The following is a 12317-nucleotide window of genomic DNA, read 5'->3' on the forward strand; positions in this document are numbered from 1 at the left end:
AAGCCCTAAAACTCTTTTTTAAAAAAATAAATTTATTTATTTAATTTTTGGCTGCATTGGGTCTTCATTGCTGCATGCGGGTTTTCTCTAATTGTGGTGAGCAGGGGCTACTCTTTGTTGCAGTGCACAGGCTTCTTATTGTGGTGGCTCCTCTTGTTGCGGAGCATGGGCTCTAGGCACACGGGCTTCTATAAAACTCTTTTCATTTTCTCTCTTGATCTGCCTCCAGTCTCACCATACCTTATCACAGGAAATATGGTTAAAACAGCAGGACATATGGTTTTGGTCCCAGCTACTCAACTCTGTCAATGTGGTGCCGAAACAGCCAGGACAATGTATGAATGATGGGTGTGATTATGTTCCAATAAAACTTTATTTATAAAAATAGGTTGTGGGTCAGATTTGGCCCACGGGTTATGGTTTGCTGATCCCTTCTTTAAAGCATCCTTATGGATGTTGATTTTTCTGATCAATGGGTAACACTAAAGAAAGTTTCACATATGTAAGTTCATTAGTAAAACTTTTCAAGCTGTCAGTTAGATGACACTGAACGACTCTTGCAAAAGCTTGAAAGGCATTTTGTACCCTGCGAACTGTTTTAGTTCTGATGCCTGTCTGTGTTGTAGTCTATTGTTGACTTAAAGAAAAACACGCAGTATAAGAGTTGTGAATTTAAGTTTTATTCAGGGTCTTACTGAGGACTATAGCCCGGGAGACAGCCCTGAGGAACTGCTTTGAAGAGGTAGGGGAGGAGCCAGTATATATATGATTTTTTTTGGCTAGGAAATAACATGTAGTCAAGCATACATCTTGGTAAAAGATTACTGTGCTAATCATGAAGAACAGATATCTCAAGGTAATGATTTTAGTGCTTTTTTATGTATGGGAAGTTGCAAGAATCTGGGGTCATTGAAATTCTTCCTGAGATATTCATCTAACTATCTAGGGGCCCCTTTTTCCAAAGCACAGAGTGCCTCATCCTGTTTTATCATCCTGAATTCTTTTCAGGGTGCACTGTTGCTGGGAGACTGCAGTGAGTTGCGATTTAACTCTTGTATAACTGGATGATGATTGATACTCTTTGTTCTTTTTTTTGTTCACACCATCATCATAGTATTATACTTCATATGCTTCTAGAATGACAGTAATAAAAATGGAACCACTGCACAGAAAGCTGATTGTATGCCAGCTACTGTGCCAAATGCTTTTATATTCATTCTCCTAAGGACAATTGTGCCTCCCCATTTTACAGATGACAAAACTGAGGCCTAGAGAAGCCCAAGAGAATGCTTCAACTAAATGGCCGAGGCAGCAGTCAATTCAGGTAGTCTGACTTTAAAAATCATGTTCTTAACCCAGTTATGCAATTACATTTCTGAGATTCCCTTATCTCCTTTAAAACATGTCATAGCCATCCTTTAAAAATGTCTATTGGCTTCAATTATGATTATTTAATACATTATTTCTTTCATTAAATAACTTTTAATTTTAGGTATCCCCAAAAGGATAGACATACTTTTTTCATAATTGGATGTTGTACAAAGTGGCAGGATTGATTCTTGCATTCATTTTAGTTCATAATAGAATATATTAGTTTAGTTGGAACTGTTCATTTTCCCTCAGGGAAAATCAAGTGCCCAAGGCACCAATCAATTTATCACTGATTGATAAATCAATAAATCTTTAGTGAGTCTGGTAACCAATCAACTGTCACACATGTGTCAACCTTTTCTCCAGAGTGTAGATTTTATCCAGGACAAGTGTGTTTGTTCCTTTCTATTGTTTTCTCCTCAAAATTGTATTATACTAAGGTATTTAAACAAATCCCTAAGACTGTAAGCTTTTTCCCCCCTCTTTTTTCCTTTAAAAAAAAAATAGCAATAGGGATCATGCTTTTTCCAGCTATCTTAGAGAAAGAACTCAGTTGTTTGCATATTTGCATTTCAGCCCCTAACCTCTCCTGAGGACAAATGGCTGTCTGACTATTACGCCCACAGGCACAGCACTGGGACTGTGGATTAAGCCTCTGAATGCTGACTAGTTTTCCGCAGCATTCCCAGCATGTGTGAAGAATGTGTTTGTAGCTGGGAGGCAAACAGAACATCCAAAGCTGAGCAAGAATTTTGAAAAATAGTTGTCTTATGTATAAATTTATTTTGCTCTTAGTGTTTTATTCTTGCCAGTTTCATTATTCCTTGTTTCTACTTGCTTTTAAAATAGCTTAGTTTTGTTTGATATCCTCATGACCGAAGTTGTGGTCACTTGTTGTGGAATGCTGCGGTCTTGATTTTTAAATGTTCTTTGTTTCTTTATCATTTAAATACCAAGGCATGGATGGGTGGCTCAGATATTTTTCCTCCTGGTAGAGAAAGCCTGGTGATTTCCAACAAGATGTCTGTGTGGCCTTCCCTCTAAACAAATAAGGACCCAGTTGGAAGTGTTGACGGGTACTGGAAGGCAACAGCTTAGGTTTGTAGTGCATGTAATAGGAACAGCACAGCTTTGAGCTGTGGATTTATTTCACTAAGTTTAAGTTATTATTGTACCTGCTTTCAGGTGAAAAACCCACATGTGTTCTCTCAACTGGCTCTTTACTCTTTAGCATCCATAGAAGAAGTATGAATTATATTTGGGTAGAAAAACCAATCTAAATGGATGAACTGGCACATTAACTTAAAGGGTCACCAATAGTAATTTATTGAGAACCTTTTTGCAAGCCGTCGCGGGTGGAGCAGGTGAGGCATGATCCAAAGTGAAGTAAAGTTCAGCCTCTGCCGCAGGAGCTCAAAATACAGGATGGAATAAAGAGAATGCCAGAGAATTTACCCATCAGGGAAAGAATCCTGTTTGAGAGCTTGTGGACAATGGAGCAGTGGAGATGAACTTTGAAGGACTGATGGTATTTCAACAATGTAGCTACATTTATCCTGCCTGTAAAAGCACAGGGGAGAGGGGATGGAGTGGGGAGAGACGGTGTGTGTAATTAGCTATTCCCTTCAGCTTGCACAAGTGTAGGGGAGCAGTGAGAGATGATTTTCTAAAAATAATTTAAGTTTAAGTCTCATCATTCATTAGGTCTTTAGGAGAACAGCAATGTATGTTTTTCTTTCATATGCAGTAAAATTACACCCTTGTCTGTAGGGATGATGATTCCATTTATATACTGTGTAGTTAATGCCAAATCCATTGTTAGCTATTTGTAAATCATAGTGTGACTGATACATAATGAGCTCTATGTTGTAATTCTTAAAAATAGTTACGATAATGCTGCCCCCTAGGTTAGGGTCATGGTGTAAATTCCATCACACAACCTGTGCTTTCTAAATCTCTTTATTCATTATCTGCCTGTACGTTTAAACTGGAAATTGATCCCTAGTCTAGGCCAGATGTTAGGATTAGCAGCAAGTAGTTTAACTATATCGTGGTTTTTGAGGGGCAACTTCACTGTACTGTTTGAATGAGCTAAAACATTTCACTGATAGAATAAGAGATAGATAAAATTTAATTGCTTTTCTGCTAGAACTATCCTGCTCATTCGGATTTTTTGCTATGTTATATTATTAGAAAACAATAAATCACGTTGTATACTCTTTATGTTTTGTATGTTTTGAGGTAAGAAACTAGTATTATTTTGAATATATGCTTTGTAGACATACTGCTGTGTTAACATCAGAGGGGCCAGGGAAATTAATTGAACAAGAAAGAAATTTCAAAATAGATGGATTAAAATATGCTGTTTGCAAATTAAATGGATTAAGATTGGAAGGGAGGGCCTTATTGGTTTATAACTGACCAATTATTTTGTAGCATTTCTAAGAAATTTGTAGTAGTAACAGGATTGTAGCACACCTCTGGAATCCATCATAATGGTTTAGTATACAAATGAATCACCTGGAAAATTTGAAGAGTGAACCTTCACAGGTCTAAACTGTAGATGTTTTGATTCCATAACTCTGGGGTTATGGAGTCTGCTTTTCTCCATAAAAAGCATAAATCTGCTTTTTTAACCACTGTCCCTGGTGGTTGAGAAATGCTTCACTGGAACATAGGTGCTTCAACAAAAACCCATATATAGTACCGAGAACCTGCTCAACAAACATGTATAGAGTTTGAATTAACAATGGTGGCAGGCTGTGTCAAGTGATGGTTTAACCCGCCACAGTGCTGGAAGCTAAAATTCTTGGTGTCAATGCTTTTGGGTTAAGTATAGATCATCTATGATTAATGACAGTTTTGTTTCTTCCTTTCTAATCTTTTTTACTCTTTTCCCCCCTTTTCACGCTTTTCTCTGCTGGCTAGAGTACAGTACTGAGTAGAACTGGTAATGGTGGACACCAGTGATTTACTCTTTTTTCTTCCAGTTTTATTGAGATATAATTGACATACATCACTGTATAAGTTTAAAGTGTACTTACATGTAATGGTTTGACTTACATGTATTGTGAAATATTACCACAATAAGTTTTTTTTTATTATTTTTGTGTGTGTTTTTTTTTTTTTTTTTTTTGGCTGTGCCATGTGGCCTGCAGGATCTTAAGTTCCCTGACCAGGGATTGAACCTGTGCCCCCTGCAGTGGAAGCTCAGAGTCCTAACCACTGGACCACCTAGGGAATTCCCCACAATAAATTTAATTAGCATCCATTATCTCAGATAGATACAATAAAAGTTTTCAGTTTTTCACTGTTGAGAATGATGTTAACTGTGGGGTTTTTCACATATGGCCTTTATTCTTTTGAGGAAATTTCCTTTTATTCCTAGTTTATTGAGTATTTTTATCACAAAAGGATGTTGAATTCTGTCAAATGCTTTTCTGCATCAATTAAGATGATCATGTACTTTTTTCCTTCATTCTGTTAATATTGTGTATTACATTGATTGTTTTGCATATATTGAATCATCTGTGCATTCTGGGAATAAACCCCACTTGGTCATAATCCTTTCATATAATCCACATAATCCACTTGTATAATCTTTTTAATATGCTGCCGATTTCAGTTTGCTCTATGAGAAATACTTCACTGTTTTGCATCAATACTCATAGGGATATTGGTCTGTAGTTTTCTTGTAGTATCTTTGTTTAGAGTTACAAATTTTTTTGAAGAATTTAGAAGGATTGATGTTATTTCCATCAAATTTAAGAGTCCTTTATATATTAAGAATACTGTTCCTTTATCTGTGATATGTTGCAAATGTTTCCCCCCGACTTGTTTTCTTGACTTTGTTTATGGTAAAACTATGCAGTAGTTTTTTAAAAAATTCCTTATGTCATCAAATTTATCAATTTTTCTTTCACGGATTCTGAATTTGAGGCCATAGTTAGAAAGCCTTTTCCTAAACTCAAGTTCAAAAAATTCACCCATGTTTTCTTCTAGTACTTGTATAGTTTCACTTATGTTTTTTTTAAAGTTTTTTTTTTTTAACATCTTTATTGGAGTATAATTGCTTTACAATGGTGTGTTAGTTTCTGCTTTATCTCCCTGTGCTATGAGGCTGCTTCCCACTAGCTATCTATTTTACATTTGGTAGTGTATATATGTCCATGCCACTCTCTCACTTTGTCACAGCTTACCCTTCCCCCTCCCCAATATAGTTTCACTTTTATATTTAGATGCCTGATTCTTTCAGAGTTTATTTTTGTGTATTGTGTGGGGGCATGGTTTTTTTTTTCTAAGTGGTTAATCGATTGTCTCAGTACCTTTTATTAAAAACTCCATGAACTCCCCTGTGATTTGAAATACCACTCTTATTATATAATAAAGCTTTATTGTACTTGGGTCTCTTTCTAGACTTTCTATTCTGTTATGCTCGTCTGTCTATTCATCTGTACCATACTGCTTTTTTTTTTTTTTTCTTGGCCGCCCTGTGTGGCTTGTGGGATCTTAGTTTCCCTACCATGGACTCAACCCAGGCCCTTGGCAGTGAAAGCATGGAGTTCTAACCACTGGACCACCAGGGAATTCCCTTTACCATACTGTTTTAAGTATAGAATCTTTACAGTATATTTTAATATCTGGTAAGACTAGTCCTTCTTGTAGCATTTTGTCCCTTCCTTCCTCCCTCTCTCCCTTCCTTCTTTCCTTCCTTTCTTTCTTTCCTTCTGTTTACATATTTTTAAAGACTTCATTTTTTTTTAGAGCAGTTTTAGGTTCACAGCAAAATTGGGAGGAAGGTGCAGCTATTTCCCATATATCCACTGGCCTCACACATGTACAGCCTCCCCTATAACCAACATCCCTCACCAGAGCCATACATTTGTTATAATTCATGAATCTACACTGACACATTATAATCAACAAAAGTCCATAGTTGACGTTAGGGTTCACTCTATACAAGGTGTTATATAGTCTATGAGTTTGGATACATTGTATACATTGTATCTTTTATTATTGTTATCATACAGAATATTTTCACTGTCCTGAAAATGCCCTGTGCTTTACCTATAGCATTTTTTTTTTAGTATTTTCCTAATTGTTTTACATTTTAATTTTTTCATATCAAGTTTAGTGTCATCTTGCCTAGTTCCATAAAAAAGTCTTGTTGGAGTTTTTTAATTGAGACTGCATTTAAATTTTAAATTAACTTAGGGAGAACTGACATCTTTATGATATTTATCCATCCTTTCTAAGAACAAGGGATATTGCTAGAAAGGATGATGTCTTTCCATCTGTTCTAGTCTCCTTTTATGTCTTTCAGGGGTGTTTTATAAATTTCCTTATATAGGTTTTACATATTTCTTGTTAAATCTAGTCCTAAGTATTTTATCTTTGTTGTTGCTGTAAATGGAGTTTTCTCTACTGCTTACCCTTATTCTTGAAGGCTACTTTTTTGCTGGGTATAAACAGAGGCAATATATGAAGATATCATGGCTTTATCCAATTGTGGTAAGTTGTTATTTTCTTTTAGCACATTGATGCTATTTTTCTAGCATTTCCTAGCATCCATATTTTCTCTTGAGATATTAGCAGTCAGGCTAGCTGTGGCTCCTTTGAAGATCATGTCTCTTTTTCTCTGGCTCCTTTTCATATTTTTTTCTCTTTGATTTTCTGTAGTTTCACTATGATGTGTCTAGGTGTGGATTAAAAATATTGTTTATCCTCTTTGGGATATGTTAAGCTTTGTGAAGTTATGGGTTGGTGAATTTTGTAAGTTCTGAGAAATTCTCATTCATTATATCTTCATATATTGCCTCTGTTTATTCTCTTATCTGGAATTCTGATTAAATGTATATTAGACTTTTTCACTGTGTTCTCTGGGCTTGTTCCTTTTCATCTATATTTTATATATATTCTCTTCATGCTCCATGCTGGATAGTTGCTTCTGACTTTTCTTTTGGTTTGTCAGTGACCTCTTCAGCTGTGTCTAATTTGCTGTTAAATCTGCCCATTGAACTTTTAATATTGTTTATTGTTTTTTAGTTGTACAACTGCTATTTGACACCTTTTCACTTCTGTGATGCCACATTTTAAAGTATACAGTTCCCTGACGACATTTGCAACTTTTTCTTTTATTTCTTTGATCATAGTAAAATAGTGATTTTATAATCTGGGTCTTAAAAACCTAATATCTAAGGTTCTTTTTTTTTTTGGCACATTGAGTCTTCATTGCTGCACACGGGCTTTTTCTAGCTGCGGCAAGCAGGGGCTACTCTTCATTGCAGTGCGTGAGCTTCTCATTGCGGTGGCGTCTCTTGTTGCGGAGCACGGGCTCTAGGTGCGCAGACTTCAGTAGTTGTGGCTCACGGGCTCTAGAGTGCAGGCTCAGTAGTTGTGGCACACGGGCTCTGTTGCTCCGCGGTATGTGGGATCCCCCTGGACCAGGGCTCAAATCCGTGTCCCCTGCATTGGCAGGCAGATTCTTAACCACTGTGCCACCAGGGAAGTCCTATCTAAGGTTCTTGTTTTGAAGTCTTTCTGTTGTCTCTTTTATTCCCTGTTGGTTCTTGATGATAGGGTCTTTTTTTCCCTCTTGAATGCTTAGTACTTTTTGACTGTATTCTGGTTATTTTGTATTTGAAAACCTGCTTGTGGGAAAATTTTGAGACATAAGACAATTGAATCTTCTTCTAGAAAGAATTTTTGTTTGCTTTACCAGTACTCTGCAGGCCCTACTAGTTTAGGACTACCTTACAGCAATTTCAAGGCTGAGGTTCTCAGAATTATCCAGAAAAAGCAAAGTCTTGGGGTCTTGTCCCAGCTTAAATGGAGGAGTGTTTGTCAGACTTTCTGCTTTGTGTGGATCTTGTGATTTCACTTTTATCTACCTTATTTCATAACTATAACTCAGTTTTTGTATTTTTGCCTTATGAATTGTTAAATGCCATCCAGATAAAAGGCGTATTGAATGCTAGGTTATTTCTCTGGGTTCTAACCTCCTAGATTTTGGTTCAGTAATTCTTCATTCTCTTTTTTAGCTGGCCTCTGCTTTTAAGAAGATTTAAAAAAATCATGTTTAATTCAGCTTTATTAGTTGTCCTTAGAGGATTGTTTTGAATTACCTAACCTGAGAGTACTTCATGGGTCACTGTTGGGGACTATCTTTTGTTGTGAGCATCCAATTTTATTGCATTGTTGTTTTGGAATGTTCTTTATATGATATCACTTCTTTTTCCCCCCAGCCTTTCTTTGTGAAAAGTTATATGTTCGTCTTTTTGTTATCTGTTTCATGTTGGTAGAAAATAATGTGTATTTCATAATTGTCAGGTGTGGGGGTCTATATTTTTCCATTATTTCAAGCTTGTTATTTATAATGTTTAAGTCTTCTGTTATTACAAAAATTTAAAATACCTTTTTGATCTGTCATTTTCTGAAAGTGGTGATTTAAATCTTTCATTATAATATTTGCTTTATACATTTTATAAATTTGTATATGTATCTTGTTAGAGATAAGCAAGTTAAGGATTGTTATGCCTTCCTAGCGAATTTTTCCTTTTATTATTATTTGATGCCCCTTTATCACTTTTTCTTTTAACATCTGTTTTGCCTATCTCTAATACTGTTGTTCTAGGTTTCTTTTGACTTTTCTTTTTTCCTGCTCTTTATTTTCTATCTTTTTATGTTCTTCTGTTACAGATATGTCTCTGGGAAACAGCATATAGCTGGATTTTAATGTTTATTATCGTGGTAAAATATAGATAGCATAAATGTAACATTTTAACCATTTTGAGCATACATTTCAGTGGCATTAAATACATTCACATTGTTTTTCAACCATTGCTACCATCCATCTTCAGAATTTTCTTATCTTTCTGAATTGAAACTCTCTATCCATTAAACAATAACTCTCCATTCTTTCCTCCTCCCAGCTCCTGACAACCACCACTGTACTTTCTGCCTCTATAAATTGAGTACTCTAGGTTCCTCATGTAAGTGGAGTCACACAATACTTCTTTTATATTTAGTTTATTTCATTTACCATAATGTCTTCAAGGTTCATCCATGTAGCATGGGTCAGAATTTTGGATTAAAAAAAATTTTTTTTTTTTCTGGCACTCTAATGAAACAAAAAAGTCTTACGATCTTTTAAGAAAACCATTAGCTGGGCCCCAGCAAGGGGCAAATGATGTAGCAGAGGTCCTACTTTTGTGGGAGAGAGGAACAGGCTAACTGGTCCTTCATTCTGGAGATAGTCTCTCAATTAGCCATCATGATTGGGGCCTCAGTTCATGTCATATATGCACTGGGAACCACATGGAAGCTCCCAGATGTACCACTTCATCCTCCTACTTGAGTGCCAGACCATCCACTGCTCTACATTAGTTTGCTTTCTTAGTTAATCAGTCAATTAATGAATTAAATTTTACCCATTCACTTTATGTGCTCCAAAAAGTTTTCAAATTTTCAAAATTTTCAGATGTCTTCCTTTCTATTTTAATGTTTTATTCAATTTATTATTTTTCTTCTGTCATAGTCAGAAGAATATAACATTTCTAGATAGAAGAATATATGTTTCTTCTGATATATTCATATGGAGTCTAACTCATTATCATGAACCAGAAGTTCCTTTGGGGTATTTATATGACTTTTATTTCTCTTAAAAGTAGTTTGAATTCAGATATTAATTAATTATATAAATTTTTTTGTATATTTTTGCCACTTAAATAATGTATCCTGAATAAGAATGTTTATTAGTATTATGAATATTATATAAACACTGTGGATAGAAAATATCAATATTTCTGTTGTTCTTCTTCATGAGTTTAAAAAAAATTGTGGTAAAATATGCATAACATGAAATTGATGATTTTAACCATTTTTAAGCATACAGCTCAGTGGCATTAAGTACATTTACGTTGTCCTGCAATCATCACCACCATCCTTCTCCAGAACTTTTTAATCTTTCCAAATTGAACTGTGTACCCATTAACACTAACTCCCCACCTTCATGTTTTTTTAAATTAATTAATCAATTAATTTTTGGCTACGTTGGGTCTTTGTTGCTATGCGTGGGTTTTCTCCAGTTGCAGAGAGCGGGGGCTACTCTTCATTGTGATGCGCAGGTTTCTCGTTGGGGTGGCTTCTCTTGTTGTGGAGCACGGGCTCTAGGTGTGTGGGCTTCAGTGGTTGTGGCGTGTGGGCTCAGTAGTTGTGGCACACAGGCTTAGTTGCTCCACGGCATGTGGGATCTTCCCGGACCAGGGATTGAACTCGTGTGCCCTGCATTGGCAGGTGGATTCTTAATGACTGTGCCACCAGGGAAATCCCTCTTCATGGGTTTTTAGGTGTATATTTTGAATGCTTTCTTGAGTGTAACTACAATTTTATATCCTGCCAAACTTAGCCTTATAACTATGGCTTTCAATTTTTAAATTCAAACCAAAGCTAGACAACCCTGGACATATACAGCATACAAATATAAATACATACGGGAAGAACTGAAACAAAATACTAACATTTAATTTTACTATATATAATAAAATCTGATATTTTCAATCTTAATCTGTTTTGTTTTGCTAAAAAATGCTTTTTGAGACCCTTTACATTCATTTTATATTCTATTCATAAGGTTACTTCTTGCAAATTAAAAAACAATGCATTACATGATGAAGTTGAAAAGGGAAACCTGCAGTGGAAATAAAGATGAATCTTAATTGGTGGTGTTAGTCGTATGCTCTAAAAAGAGGAAGCCCTGAGCTGTAGTGTTTGGTGATTTCCATGGGGTAAATATTCCCACCATGGCCAATTTCAAGCTCCCAGTGGTTTAACTTACAAAAGTCCTGATGTTTAACAATCTGCTATTGTGAGTTGGTACAAGCTGGCTCTAGCTCACTTATGCTCCTAAAGCTTTAGTTCTGATGTCAGAAAGTTTTCTCCGAAAATCTGAGGAATGCCCATAGGATATTATAACATCTGTACAATAAGAAATACAGCTTATAAACCTTAAAAGAGAGTAGACATGAAATAGATTAGCCTGAGTAAAACTCAGTTGTCAAGTTATCCTGAATCCTTCAGAATTCAGTATTCACTATGTTCACACACAGCTGTCTGTTAATATGGCAACTTTCTAAGAGAATCCTTTTTTGTTTTATCTTGGAAATTGAAGCATACTAATTTATTAGCAATGACAAAATAATCTTTGAGAAAAGATAATTCTTACACTTGATCTTAGCCAAAAGGCCGAGAAGTGATAGAGAAAAGATAATTCTTAGATGATTCGTTTTTACTAAAAAAACCGCATCAAGACAAACATTTGTCATGAGATATTTTTGTTTTATTAAAATTAATTTTACTTGTTTCTTGAAAATTTTTAAAATTTGGCTACCAGAACATTTAAAATTACACATGGGCTCGCATTATATTTCTGTTGTTTAGCACTGGTCTATAGGATGTATTTTAGACAAAAGTGAAGTGATCCCAGGTGCAAGTCTGAGATACAACAAGAAATGAAGAGCAAAGAAAATAATTAATACGTGGTTTAACCTGGACAAATATGATTGTATACCCAACAATAACAATGGTTTTGGGATCAAAAAACAATACAGAGTAAAAATATATGGCAGCAATAGCTTATAAGTCTGGGGCAGGGGTAATTAGGATTAGAGTGATCTGAAGTCCTGAGTTGCTCTGGAGGAAGACTAGGTTGGATAAGTTAATTACACACTTTAAAATATCTAGGATTACCTCTAAAAGAATATAGAGTATATAACTGCCTAAGTAGTAGAGGAAAAGGATGGAATAGAAATTAGAAAGCAGCTCCTAAAAAAAAAGGCAAGAAGGGAGAGAAAAAGCATGGGACAGATAGCATAAACTAAGATTTTGGAATTAAATTTATCTATATATAAAATTATAATAAGTGCAAATAGAGTAAGTGTACATGTTCC

Source organism: Physeter macrocephalus, chromosome 17 (assembly GCF_002837175.3).
Source record: "Physeter macrocephalus isolate SW-GA chromosome 17, ASM283717v5, whole genome shotgun sequence".
In the NCBI taxonomy this organism is placed as follows: domain Eukaryota; kingdom Metazoa; phylum Chordata; class Mammalia; order Artiodactyla; family Physeteridae; genus Physeter; species Physeter macrocephalus.